The sequence below is a fragment of the Pan troglodytes genome, chromosome 13 (genome assembly GCF_028858775.2).
Source record: "Pan troglodytes isolate AG18354 chromosome 13, NHGRI_mPanTro3-v2.0_pri, whole genome shotgun sequence".
Lineage (NCBI taxonomy): Eukaryota > Metazoa > Chordata > Mammalia > Primates > Hominidae > Pan > Pan troglodytes.
In genome coordinates, this window is record NC_072411.2 from 84,681,968 (window position 1) to 84,694,078 (window position 12,111).

The 12,111-nt window shown below is 40.1% G+C and overlaps 1 long non-coding RNA gene across 1 annotated transcript; it reads right to left on the minus strand.

Annotated features, from left to right (window-relative positions):
- Positions 1-1,161: 1,161 nt before the first annotated feature.
- LOC129143318 (uncharacterized) lies at positions 1,162-10,557 on the minus strand. Its single transcript, XR_008546657.2, has 3 exons — positions 10,428-10,557; positions 5,502-5,652; positions 1,162-1,796 (listed from the first exon to the last, which is right to left on the minus strand). It is a non-coding gene; the product is annotated as an uncharacterized LOC129143318 (long non-coding RNA).
- Positions 10,558-12,111: the final 1,554 nt, after the last annotated feature.

Genomic DNA, 12,111 nt, shown 5'->3' on the forward strand with positions numbered 1-12,111 from the left:
GTCTAGTGCAGCCCTCCAGGTGAGGCAGCCTTAACCTTTGCTTCAGGCCCAAAGACAACTACTGCTGGGTCCTGGTCGTCAGGATCCTGAGTCCTGCTCAATTCCTGGCTGCTTGCTTCTGCTCCTCCAGCTCCGTATTAGCCAGTCACAAGTTACCAAGCACATTCAAATACTTGTAAACCTCCTTTGAGGCAGAGTATAGTTCTCATTTTATACAGATTAAAAATTAGTGCTGAGAGGTTAATTAATTGCCTGGCACGGCACAGGTAAGCAGGGAGCCAGGTCTGCCGCCTAGGTCTCATGTTTTTCTCCCTATATCCAGCTTCCAGGTTCTCTCTGGGTCTGGCTCATCTTATGCCTGGTCTTGGGTACTGCCCTCAGTCTTACCTTGTCTTTTCTCATCTTGCATTCTCATCTCAGCTTCCTGCCCAGCCGTTATACATTGCATAACTTTCTTCCCAATATGTTTGCTCTACAACAAATGGTATTATTTTTCGAGTGAGGCATTTTTTGAGTTATAGTTCTAAGAAGGAAGTGAAGGCATGTAGAAGTAGACAAGAGGAGTCATGAAAGAGAAAGCTCTCTCACCAGAACTATTAGCATTGCTCTTTATCTTCAGGAAGAGAAAGAAAAGGTTTAAAAATGGAGGTCCAGAAACAATGGCTACTGTTCAGGGGGACACTACAATAACAAAAAGAGAGAGAAACTCAGTGTCAGATCTTTAAATGAAAGAATTGATATGAAGGACATTTGCTTTGGCACATCTAGAAAAATATGAGAAAATAATACATTGTAATTTATTTGCAATATATTTAAGCTGCTTATGTGGATGGCTTATTAATTAGGCCAGGAATTCAGCCAAGTCCCATTGATTTATACAACCAAAATTCTTTGTTTAGCTTATGATGGATGATACATAAATGCTGATGATTAATCTCTTGTAAGTTTTCCCTTTTTTTAATTCCCAGAACACTACAGTTTGCCTCAAGTGAGTTGATGCTCTTCATAGCCTAATTGTCATATTTAATTTGTTAAGTCAGAGATACCTTCTCTCTAATCAATGGTTACACACACACACACACACACACACACACACACACACACACAGAGAGAGACTGGTAATGAGCTTCTACACCTGAGGATTTACCAACCACCAAAAATGACTTAAATCTGGGCTTTTACTTCCGATATCTCCAGGTCAGAGTCTTAAGACTCTGTGTGTGTGTGTGTGTGTCTGTGTGTGTGTGTGTCTGTGTGTGTCTGTGTATGTAAAGCCATGTATGAAACCCAAAGTTGTTATTAGATCCAAACCATGGAGTTTGGGATGATGGTTTCTAGAGTTAATGGATCAAAAATAGTTAAGTTCAAACATTCATCAGGTTTGAAATAAACTGTAATGCTCTTCTAATACAGTAAAAGGATCCTAGCAAAAATTCTACATTAGAAGGTAAGAATTATAACTCTCCAAGTGCATGCTGTTATATAGTTTAAGAAGTACAATCCATGGTGTGGAATGAGTTACTAAACTAGAAGACTGAGCTTCTGACACCAATTTTGCTGAAGTTACTAATACTGTGACCTTTGGCAAGGACTTCATCTCTCTGAGCCTGATTTTCACATCTATGAGTGGGAAGGATACAACCTGTTCAGAGGACTGTGGTGATGAAAAACTGTGACAAGGGAGGTAGCATAAGAGGCAGAATGACTAGCACATGGTTCCTTCTTCTTTCCCAGTTCTATTTAAGACCTAAACAGGATCAGTGAAACCCACCAAGATGTTGGAACATAAGTAGAGTCTGGAAAAAAAAACCATAATATAAACACATATATTTGAAAAATAGATAATAGCATTAAATTATTTCAATTTTGAAAAGTATAGTAATTTAAAATGAAATTAATTATTTCTGCTTCCTCAAGCATGCCCATGTCTTCTGTATTTTTTTTTGTTTGTTTGAGACTGAGTCTCGCTCTGTTGCCCAGGCTGGAGTGCAGTGGCACAATCTCCACTCACTGCAAGCTCAGCCTCCTGGGTTTACGCCATTCTCCTGCCTCAGCCTCCCGAGTAGCTGGGACTACAGGTGCCCGCCACCACACCCAGCTAATTTTTTGTATTTTTTGGTAGAGATGGGGTTTCACCATGTTAGCCAGGATGATCTCTATCTCCTGACCTCATGATCCGCCCACCTCAGCCTCCCAAAGTGCTGGGATTACAGGCGTGAGCCACTGAGCCCAGCCCTCTTCTGTATTTTTGTGGCTACTTTCTGTTATGGATATTTGTTTTAATATAAATATTCCTTTTTACCTGATGAAATATTTCTGTGAGGGCATTCTTTCTACTAAAATTGTCACTTATTATAAAATCATCACTGGCAATCTATCTTTTTTCACATTTTCTTCATCTTTACTAAGCCATTCAAGCGTGGTTGGCATTTCTTATTCAAAACACATCAATAACACTGGAGGCCAGAGAACACTTATCTTTTTTTGTCAAATTGAAGTCAGCTATTGTACTATTTGGAATGTTAATGGAGAGCTTGTCAGATATTCAGATAATAATGAAACGTTTATCAAAATCATTATGCTCAAAAAAACAAAAGTTCAAGATTTCTAAAGTAAACGAAAAACAAAAATTTTTGCAGATTATCTTAAGTCTACAATTTCTAATGAAAAGAAAAAAAATTAATATATGGCCACTACAGAACAAAATATACTAAATCCAGGTACAACATAATTGTTAATTTGAAAAGGTAAAACGGTGAAGGTTATGCCAGCTTCTTATTCCATAGTTAAGAAAAATCCATGTTTTAAATATTACCTCCCTCCTCAACAAGGTAAATTATTATTCATGTTAAATGTCATCCAAAGTAAAGAATTTGCCTAAAATATATTTTCTCTTTTTCTAAATATGCTGAATGAGTGATTCGTATCCTCCCCATTTGGGGAAGGAAATGTCATATTTTGGTTGAAAATAACTTCCAATAGGCTACGTGGGGATATAAAAGATAAATTTTTAAAAGGGTATAGTAAAAAAAAGAAAAAGAAAGAAAACAACCTTCAGCCACTCTTTTACAGAGTTAGATGGATAAGAATATAGGTTGGATTGGTCATGGCTAATTACATTAAGAATTAAGCAAAATGGGCAGGGCATGCCTGTAATCCCAGCACTTTCAGAGGCCGAGGCAGGTAGATCACCTGAGGTCAGGAGTTTGAGACCAGCCTGGCCAACGTGGTGAAACCCCGTCTTTACTAAAAATACATTAAAAAAAAAACGGGCATAGTGGTGCATACCTGTAGTCCCAGCTACTCGGGAGGCTGTGGCAGGAGAATCGTTTGAACCCAGGAGGTGAAGGTTCAAAAAAAAAAAAAAAAAGCCATATGCGGTGGCTCACACCTGTAATCCTAGTACTTTGGGAGGCCGAGGCGGGCAGATCACAAGGTCAGGAGTTCGAGACCAGCCTGGCCAACACAGTGAAATCATGTCTCTAAAAATACAAAAATTATCTGGGCATGGTGGCAGGCGCCTGTAATCCCAGCTATTCGGAGGCTGAGGCAGGAGAATCGCTTGAACCCGGGAGGCGGAGGTTGCAGTGAGCCGAGATCGCGCCACTGCACTCCAGCCTAGGTGACAGAGCTAGACTCCATCTAGGAAAAAAAAAAAAGAATTAAGCAAAGTCACCCAAAAAGAATAATTCCCAAGTCAGTGAAACATAAGTATAACCCAATTAAAGGTAGTAATATTGCTGAAGAAATTATGTATTAAGCAGAATGAAAGATCAGCTAAAAAATCATAGGAGACTCTTTTGAAAACATTGGCAGTGCCTACACAGATGGTGTCAAGAAAAAGCAGTAAATTTAGCCATCAGGCTCTCTGGTGATAAACTGGTTTCCATCTAGGCCTGCGTGGAGACAAAGCAGATGTGGCCATGCTGATAATTGGATTCCAGTTCTTATCACACAGATAATGGTAAAGTAAGAGATTGGCACGATGACTTTTTGCATTAGTTTTAAGAATTTGTTGGGAGTTTGTTTCTTTGTTTTTAACAATGTTGAACCCACCTGTGGAACTGACCGAATTAGGATTTTTAAGGCTGTCCAGCTGAGGACCAGCCCCTCAGCACAACAAATCCTCCAAAATGACTTCACCCCAGGAAGTCTCTTCTCTCAGGGGACATCACTGCGTGCACTCACCTGTGTCCCTGTACCTTTCCATATGCTCTATTAGGGTGATGCTTGCACAGACGAGGGATCTTGACAAGATAGATTACTGAATGGATGGATCAGCAGTTTTCAAGATCAGAATTTATTTCTGGTCTCTTTCCAATAAAGCATAGTTAGATTAGATTGGATCGTACACCTTCCCAGAACAACTTAATACAATAACAATCATATAATTTGTCATTTTTCCTATGGTATCTTTATGTGCTTTGTTTTTATAATGTGCCAAGAGCCTCATGGAATTCAATTTAAGGGTTATTGAGGTAGTCTATTAAGAGTTATTGAGATAGTTATTGAGACAGACTATCGAGATAATCAGCAGCTTCTGCAGGGATAAAATGGAGTCACTTAGGAAAAGACACGTCACCTTTTTCTGAGCAGATAAGACTTAAGCTGAACACCATCTGGTTCCAAAACCTTTCATTAGTGTATGGCTTTTAAAGATACGATGCTACAGTAAAGACTAAATCATCTTGGTGGCTACAATTTCAGAATCATTTACTCCAGTTCAATTTAGCATAAGAAGCCTCTGTAGAAAAATTGGCTTTCCAAACCCAAATTACATAGTGAGCTGATAAACAATTAGATGAAATTCTGTCATTGACAGGAGGAGCCAGGCAGAGGAGGACAAAAAAGGGAGAGAAAGATGCCCAAATTTACTGAGGAAAAAAAAGGCACAGGAAAGGAAGTGAGGTGAGTATCGGCAGGTTAACCTCACATCCTTCTGAGAGACTTTCCTCTAGGAAGCTTATTTTCAAATTTGCTTGAAGATAAGAACTGACTAGAACACTTGTTTAAAAAACTCTCAGGCCTCAGCCCGGACCTACTAAACCATGGTATATTGGAAAAACCATAGTATATTGGAGAAGAAACCTGGTAACCTGGCAATCTGTGCACATAACAAGTGCCTCACGTGATCCTCATCAGGTAAGTTTGAGCTAGCACTGTAGCTAAAAAGATGTTTCTATGGGCTTGTTGGGACATTCTGAGCCTTGGGAGTAGTAAGCCTCATTCTTAATAAGACGGTCCAGTTGTTGGAGTCAGAATAGGAGCTCTGATTCAGATGAGCAGAACAAAAACATTAAGGCCTCACAGTTTGTGGCAAGAGCTTAAGTAGATGCAGTAATAAGTCCAGGCTGGGCACAGTGGCTCACACCTGTAATCCCAGCACTTAGGAAGCTGAGGCTGGAGGATCCCTTGTGGCCAGGAGTTTGAGACCAGCATGGACAACAGAGCAAGCAAGACCCTGTCCCCACAAAAAAAAAAAAAAAAATTTAAAAAATTACCTGGATGTAGTGGTGCACTGGTGCATGCCTGGAGTCCTGGCTGCTTGGGAGGCTGAGGGAGGAGGATCACTTGATCCCAGGAGATTGAGGCTGCAGTGAGTCATAATCATGTTACTGCACTCAGCCTGGGTGGCAGAGCAAGACCCTGTCTCTTTAAAAAAAAAAAAAAAAAAAATTCAAGACAAGGCAGTTAAAGCCAGTTGCAATTAATTTAAATAAACAACAACAAAGCATCCTAATACCTGTAATATGAAGACATGGGTGCAAATGCCAACTCTTCCAGTCACATTTTTATCATCTATACAAAAGAAGTGATGATATCCAGTTTATAGATGTTATTATCAGAGCTGGTGTTTGAAAGTGCCACCTAAATATGAGCAATTATTGCTACTAGGTAAAGGGTACGAGAGCAAGTGCTCGTATCAGGACAGTCAAACAAGATGTGTCCCTACAAGTGGGTGGGGAAACACTGCAATGGGAATGTAGAATGGAAAAATTGTGAGGTGTGTGTAAGTGGCAGCAGGCAGCAGGCCCCTCTGGTGGCCTAGAATACACCTGAAACTATCATCTTCAGGCATAGAAAGAAGAAAATGAGGTGTGACTTAGTGGAGAAGAAACTGGATAGCTGAGAGATTACCAAGATAAGATTCAGACATATTAAAAACAATCTTGGTACCCACTGCCTGGCGACAGGGTATGTGGTAGCAGCTTTGTGCAACATAAGTTATTAGCACAGAAACCAAAATCAGAATAGGAAAAGCAACATGAGCTATTCCTAACACTTCAGTTCCCCTTGGTCAGAGGTAGGAAATTTGAGCCTACAAATAGGAATAAAGTCCCAGCCGTAGAACATAGAGAGACGCAGGAAGCTAAAGAGGTTTTTTCAGGGGGCAGGTAAACCTTATTCAATCATGAAATGATGTTCAAGAGAGACATCTACTGGCCGGGAGCAGTGGCTGACAATTGTAATTCCAGCACTTTGGGAGGCCAAGGTGGGAGGGTCTCTTGAGCCCAGCAGTTCGAGACCAGCCTGGGCAACATACCAAGACCCCACTCTATACAAAAAAAAAAAAAAAAAATTGAGATGGAGTCCCGCTTTTTCACCCAGGCTTGATTGCAGGGGCGCAATCTCAGTTCACTGCAACCTCTGCCTCCCAGGTTTAGGCAATTATTTGCCTCAGCCTCCCAAGTAGCTGGGATTACAGGCGCCTGCCACCACGTCCGGCTAATTTTTGTATTTTTAGAAGAAACAGGGTTTCACCATCTTGGCCAGGCTGGTCTTAAACTCCTGACCTTGTGATCCATCCACCTCAGCCTCCCAACGTGCTGGGATTACAGGTGTGAGCCACTGTGCCCGGCCTACAAAAAAAATTTTTTTTAATTAGCCAGACATGGTAGCTCATGCTTGTAGTCTCAGCTACTCGGAAGGTTGAGATAAGAGGATCACTTGAGCCCAGGAGTTTGAGGCTGCAGTGAGCCGTGATCATATCTAGGTGTGATCGTACTCCAGCCTAGGTGATAGAGCGAGACTCTCTCTCCAAAAAAGAGAGAGAGAGACATCTGCTGCCAGCAAAAAGATCCTAGATCTATCCATAGGTTTAAAACACACGTGGCTTTAGGTGCCAGGTAGATGAGGAAATGTATAAGGGCACAGGGTCTCAGACAATGGGAAAATGCAAGTATTGTTTAGTATTTAGAATGCAATCACTGAAATGCAGTCTAACTCAGATTTTTAAAAACATACTAACAAGCAAAACTGGTCTCTGGGCTAAATAAAATCCCAGGAGACCAGGTTCTTAACATGAATGGCCCAGAGCAGAGAGCACAGATACAAATATGTAGTGTGATGTATTCAATAACATTAAAAGTTATTTTTTTAACTTCAGATTCAGACTTAAGGAACATTCATTTAGCACCTACTATAACCTAGGAATGAGGCCCTCCTATATACATTTCATGTGCATGGAAATAGGGAAGAACCAGGCTACTTGAATCAAAACACTTTGATAACCTTATTCCCCAGAAAGCATCTCAAAATTCTGATTTCATGTCAACAATAATGATAAAAATGACAGTAGTAGTAATAACAGTTATACAAGGTAATTAAGTAAAATGTCATAAAGTAATGTAGGGATAACAATTATACCTATACATATTGTAACTCTAACTTTTTTTATGTAAGTATACTCTCTTGAGAAATTAATTGTATCCTCGGCATTAAAGAACTTAAACCATCCCAACTGAAAACACTTGAAAGAGAACAGGAAAATCCCACTGCTCCATGCTGACAACTGATATTCAAGATCTTGCGTAAGAATTCTAACCTTCTTGAAAGTATTCACAATGACTTTTAAATATCTGCCTTCATGTTACATTTAAAAAGCCTTCTTGAAAAACAACAGGAGTAGAGTGCCCTCTAGAGTCTTATTTGTGTTTTGTTTTTTGGGTTTTTGTTTTGTTTTGTTTTGTTTTTTTCCAGATGGAGTTTCGCTCTTGTTGCCCAGACTGGAGTGCAATGGCATGATCTTTACTCACTGCAACCTCTGCCTCCCAGGTTCAGGCAATTCCCCTGCCTCAGACTCCTGAGTAGCTGGGATTACAGGCACCTGCCATCACACCCAGCCTATTTTTGTATTTTTAGTAGAGATAGGGGTTCACCATGTTGGCCAGCCTGGTCTTGAACTCCTGACCTCAAGTGGTCCACCCGCCTTGGCCTCCCAAAGTGCTAGGATTACAGGCATGAGCCACCACACCTGGCCTTGTATTTTTAATGCCAAATTAGGGGGGTAGATAATTTGATCATTTCTGGCTGCAGTCAATGAAATTGAGAAATGTGAAAAATTTGACTATTGCTGCTACAAAAATGTATCTCTTTACAAAATTTAGTATGATCTTTTTCCTCCCAAGAGAAATCTCTTTGAACATTACCTATCTACATAGTTAGAACAGACAAAAATATTAAAGATTTGTATTGAAAATGTGTTAATTTGTATTCTACTTTCTATGTCCTACACATACAAATTTATTCAAAGGAATTCTAATATCAGTATGACTATTTCATCTTTTGTGTGCACTTTTTTAAAACTTATACATTCATTTCAGTCCATAAGTTACCAAAAGGGAAACAATATTTGTTAATCTAACATTTGAGGCTTCTACCTAAAATTTATACAACGCATTTGGGTAACTAATAAACGCTTTTACACATAGGTGCATTAACATACACTGATTAAAATAAAGGCATAGCTAGAAATGTCTTTGCCCCGCTTAAGACATACAGATCATCACAAGGCTGTGATGGCAGGCCTAATAGGAATATGTGAAGCCTAAAGCTGCAAACTTGGAATCTGCAGTTTAACAAAAGATAGGCTTTGCTTTTACATCTAGCACTCCACTATTTATCAAGGAAGTCAGGGATCCAACATACTTAGCTCTAAAATGGGATAATATTGACAGCTGAGCTTATTATGTATTTTTAATGTATCAATTGTAAAAATTTATAGGAGGGCTGTATAGATCATAAATAGCAATGCATATAAGGTATTTTTTCTGTTTTTCACATAAAATGGAGAGTTCAGCCAAGTTAAGTCATCCTTGAATAAAAACATGAAGCATTCTCCCAGTATTATTGCAGACTGCTCTTCAAGCTTCTTTGCCAATGTTTTCTCCTCACATATATATTACCTGTCCCTTGACTATAAGTGTTTTAAATATTCTTTGGGACTCTTCCCTATGAACTGTCTAATTTCACTGCTGAAATTCTCCCTAGAGAAATTTTTCCCTCCCAGGTCTTTAGATTCCTTCTGCAGTCTAGAAACACACTTACCTCTCCAGATCGACCTCCTATGATCTGGATCCCTATTTCAACTGCCTATTTCACACCTCCTTCATCCTCAGCGTCAGAGGAACCCTAGGCCTGAGATCAAAGACATACAATAGAGATCTGAGGCAAGATGTCGTCACTGCAAAATGAGTCAAAACATGCATGGAACTATCCTCCCCAGCCACAGCCGGATAAAAAGGTATAGCTCACAGGATGTGAGGTGGGGCACATCCTCTTGATGCAGTCCACCCCTGGTACCATTGAGACCCACTTGTACCCTATATTAAATGCAATTCATCACTGAGTGTTCAAGGTGGTGGCCTCTTCAAAAAGCTTCATATACAACAGTTACAGGTAGAAACTACAAATGCTGCAACTGGTACCCAAATCATAATTCATATTCATATTTCACTTCTCTATTACACTTTGTAATTTCTCTCTCCCTTTTGTCCATCAGGTTGCTCAGTCCCTCTTTTGCTGATATAGGTTGCTTGTCTAATGGAGTCACCCAAACCTTCAGCTGATTCTGAGTTCTTAGTTGTTTTGTTCTTACCATGTTATGGTCACTGCAATTTCTGGTTCATCATCGTCACCAGACATGGACACACAAGTGCACCTCATGAGTTCTACTGTGTAGTAGCAACTCTAGCTCTTCAGGATCATGGGGCTCATTTCCCCCAGGAATATACTTCTTTTTTGGCTGCCATTCTGCTGGCATGAGGAGCCCACAACATAGGAATCACTTTCGACCCTTTTGAAGTAGTCACAATTGCAGGTTTAGTGGGCACTTACCATATTGCTGAGTGCAAATATTCCCCTAATATAGCAGAGCTAATTTATTTAAAAAAGGAAAACGTGAATTCCATCCTGAGGTGGACCTCAGGATGATAGGGAGGGGAACTAATTCTGTTTCCATGTCTTGCTTCCTGGATCTGTATATTTTAGCCATGAGAGACACCTCGCTATATATCGCTAATGATTTAAGGCAATTCTGAAGGACATTGACTAAATCACTCCATAATTTTAATCATTTGGTTTTTTTCGAGGGGATGTGGTGTGTGGCAGGACCAGAAAACTATTTGGCCATACTCTTGCTTACTCACCTCTTTCTCTATGAAATTAGGCTCTTGATCTGACAGGATGTTTACAATATTGCTTTTGTAAATCATACATTCTGTAAGTGCTTGAATGAGGTGTTGCAGAAACCACGTTATCAAGGAAGGAAACCCATATCTAGAAAAGATAGCAATTGAAGAATCAGTTTCATCTTCAGGATGGAAGGGGATTGATGTAATCAACTTGCCATCAAGTGATTACTTAATCTCCTTGAGGGATGGGAACATATAATTGATCTCTGCTTCTGATAGGCCCAGCATTCAGCAGCACTAGTAGCCCACTCATCCTGGCTGATCTGGCTCAGATACGAGTCTTAACCTCTGCCATCATTGCTACTCTGAAACTCTGAAACTTTATAGGGTCCTTCTCCCAGCTTCTGACACAAACGTGCCTTACTGGGGCAACTAGGGTACTCTCTTCTTCCTGCACATCAGATCCATCATCGTCACCACACATGGACCAGTTGGCACAATGGCATCAATGTAGTGGACAAATGAAATGATCTGTGAAATATTAAAATAATCAGAGTCCCCACAGACTATATTTTTATAGACTATAAGAGTGTTAATAATACCTGTGGAAAATAGTGACTGTATACTACTGTCCATCTAACATAAAAGTGAATTAATTATGAAACTCTTGATTGATAGAGATTGAAAACTGCATTTGTTAGATCAATACCAAGTACCAGAGGCTATATTAGTTGATTCTAATGGAAATAAAATACCTGACACCACTGCAGTTGCACCCACCACTTGGTTAAGTTTGTGGTAGTCCACCACCGTCTACCAAAATTCATGTTGTTGTTGCTTGGGTCAAACAGGTGAATTGAAAAATAATGTGTTGGAAGCAACCCTGCATTCTTTAAGTCTTTGGGAGTAGCACTAACCTCTGCAATTTCTCCCAGGTTGCAGTTTCACTTGGGATTCTGTTTCTTGGTGTTGGGAGCTGGACTCACTGTAAGATATATTTAGGTCAGGATTCCATTTAGCATCTGCTCTTCCAAGGTGTCACTTTAACTAGGGATCATAGTAATATTCCTGTTTAAAATGTCCCCTATTTTAAGTGCCAGCTCAGATAATTTATCCAAAGCCCTTTGAAAGGCCTTTTTTCAACATGTAATCTGATATATGCTTTAAGTCCTTTTGGGGCAGGAATGGAGACATATTTATGGCATACACATGAAGTAACCTCTCAGGGTCCCTCCTCAAGTGAACCTAGCCTTCCCTTCAATGAATGGGCTCTGGCTCTGTGAACTAGCTCAGATCTCTCTAGCTCAGTCTGGAATCTATTCATTGTCCATCATCCCATCTGACATCAGTCTTCTGTTCACAACTCTTTTTTTTTCCATTTGTTGATGTTAACAAGCTGTACCTCTAATGGGCTTTCCATGTCTCTTCTATTGGGAACACCATGATGTATGAACACTTGCCACAGGTCCCAGTGGGTCAAGGCCTCCTGGTTATTCATCTGGCCTTTTTGCTCATTTGTTCTGTCTAAGGTACCACCATTTGGCCTCAGAAATTCTGGAATCCTATCACTCCTATTTTGTCTAGGCAACCACAGATGCCAATCCCCAACTCTCAACCATAGCGTAAAGAGGATAGTAACTACAGAGCTTCTCGAAGATGCCAATGTCTGCCTCAAGGTGCATTCCTTATTGCTTTAGTG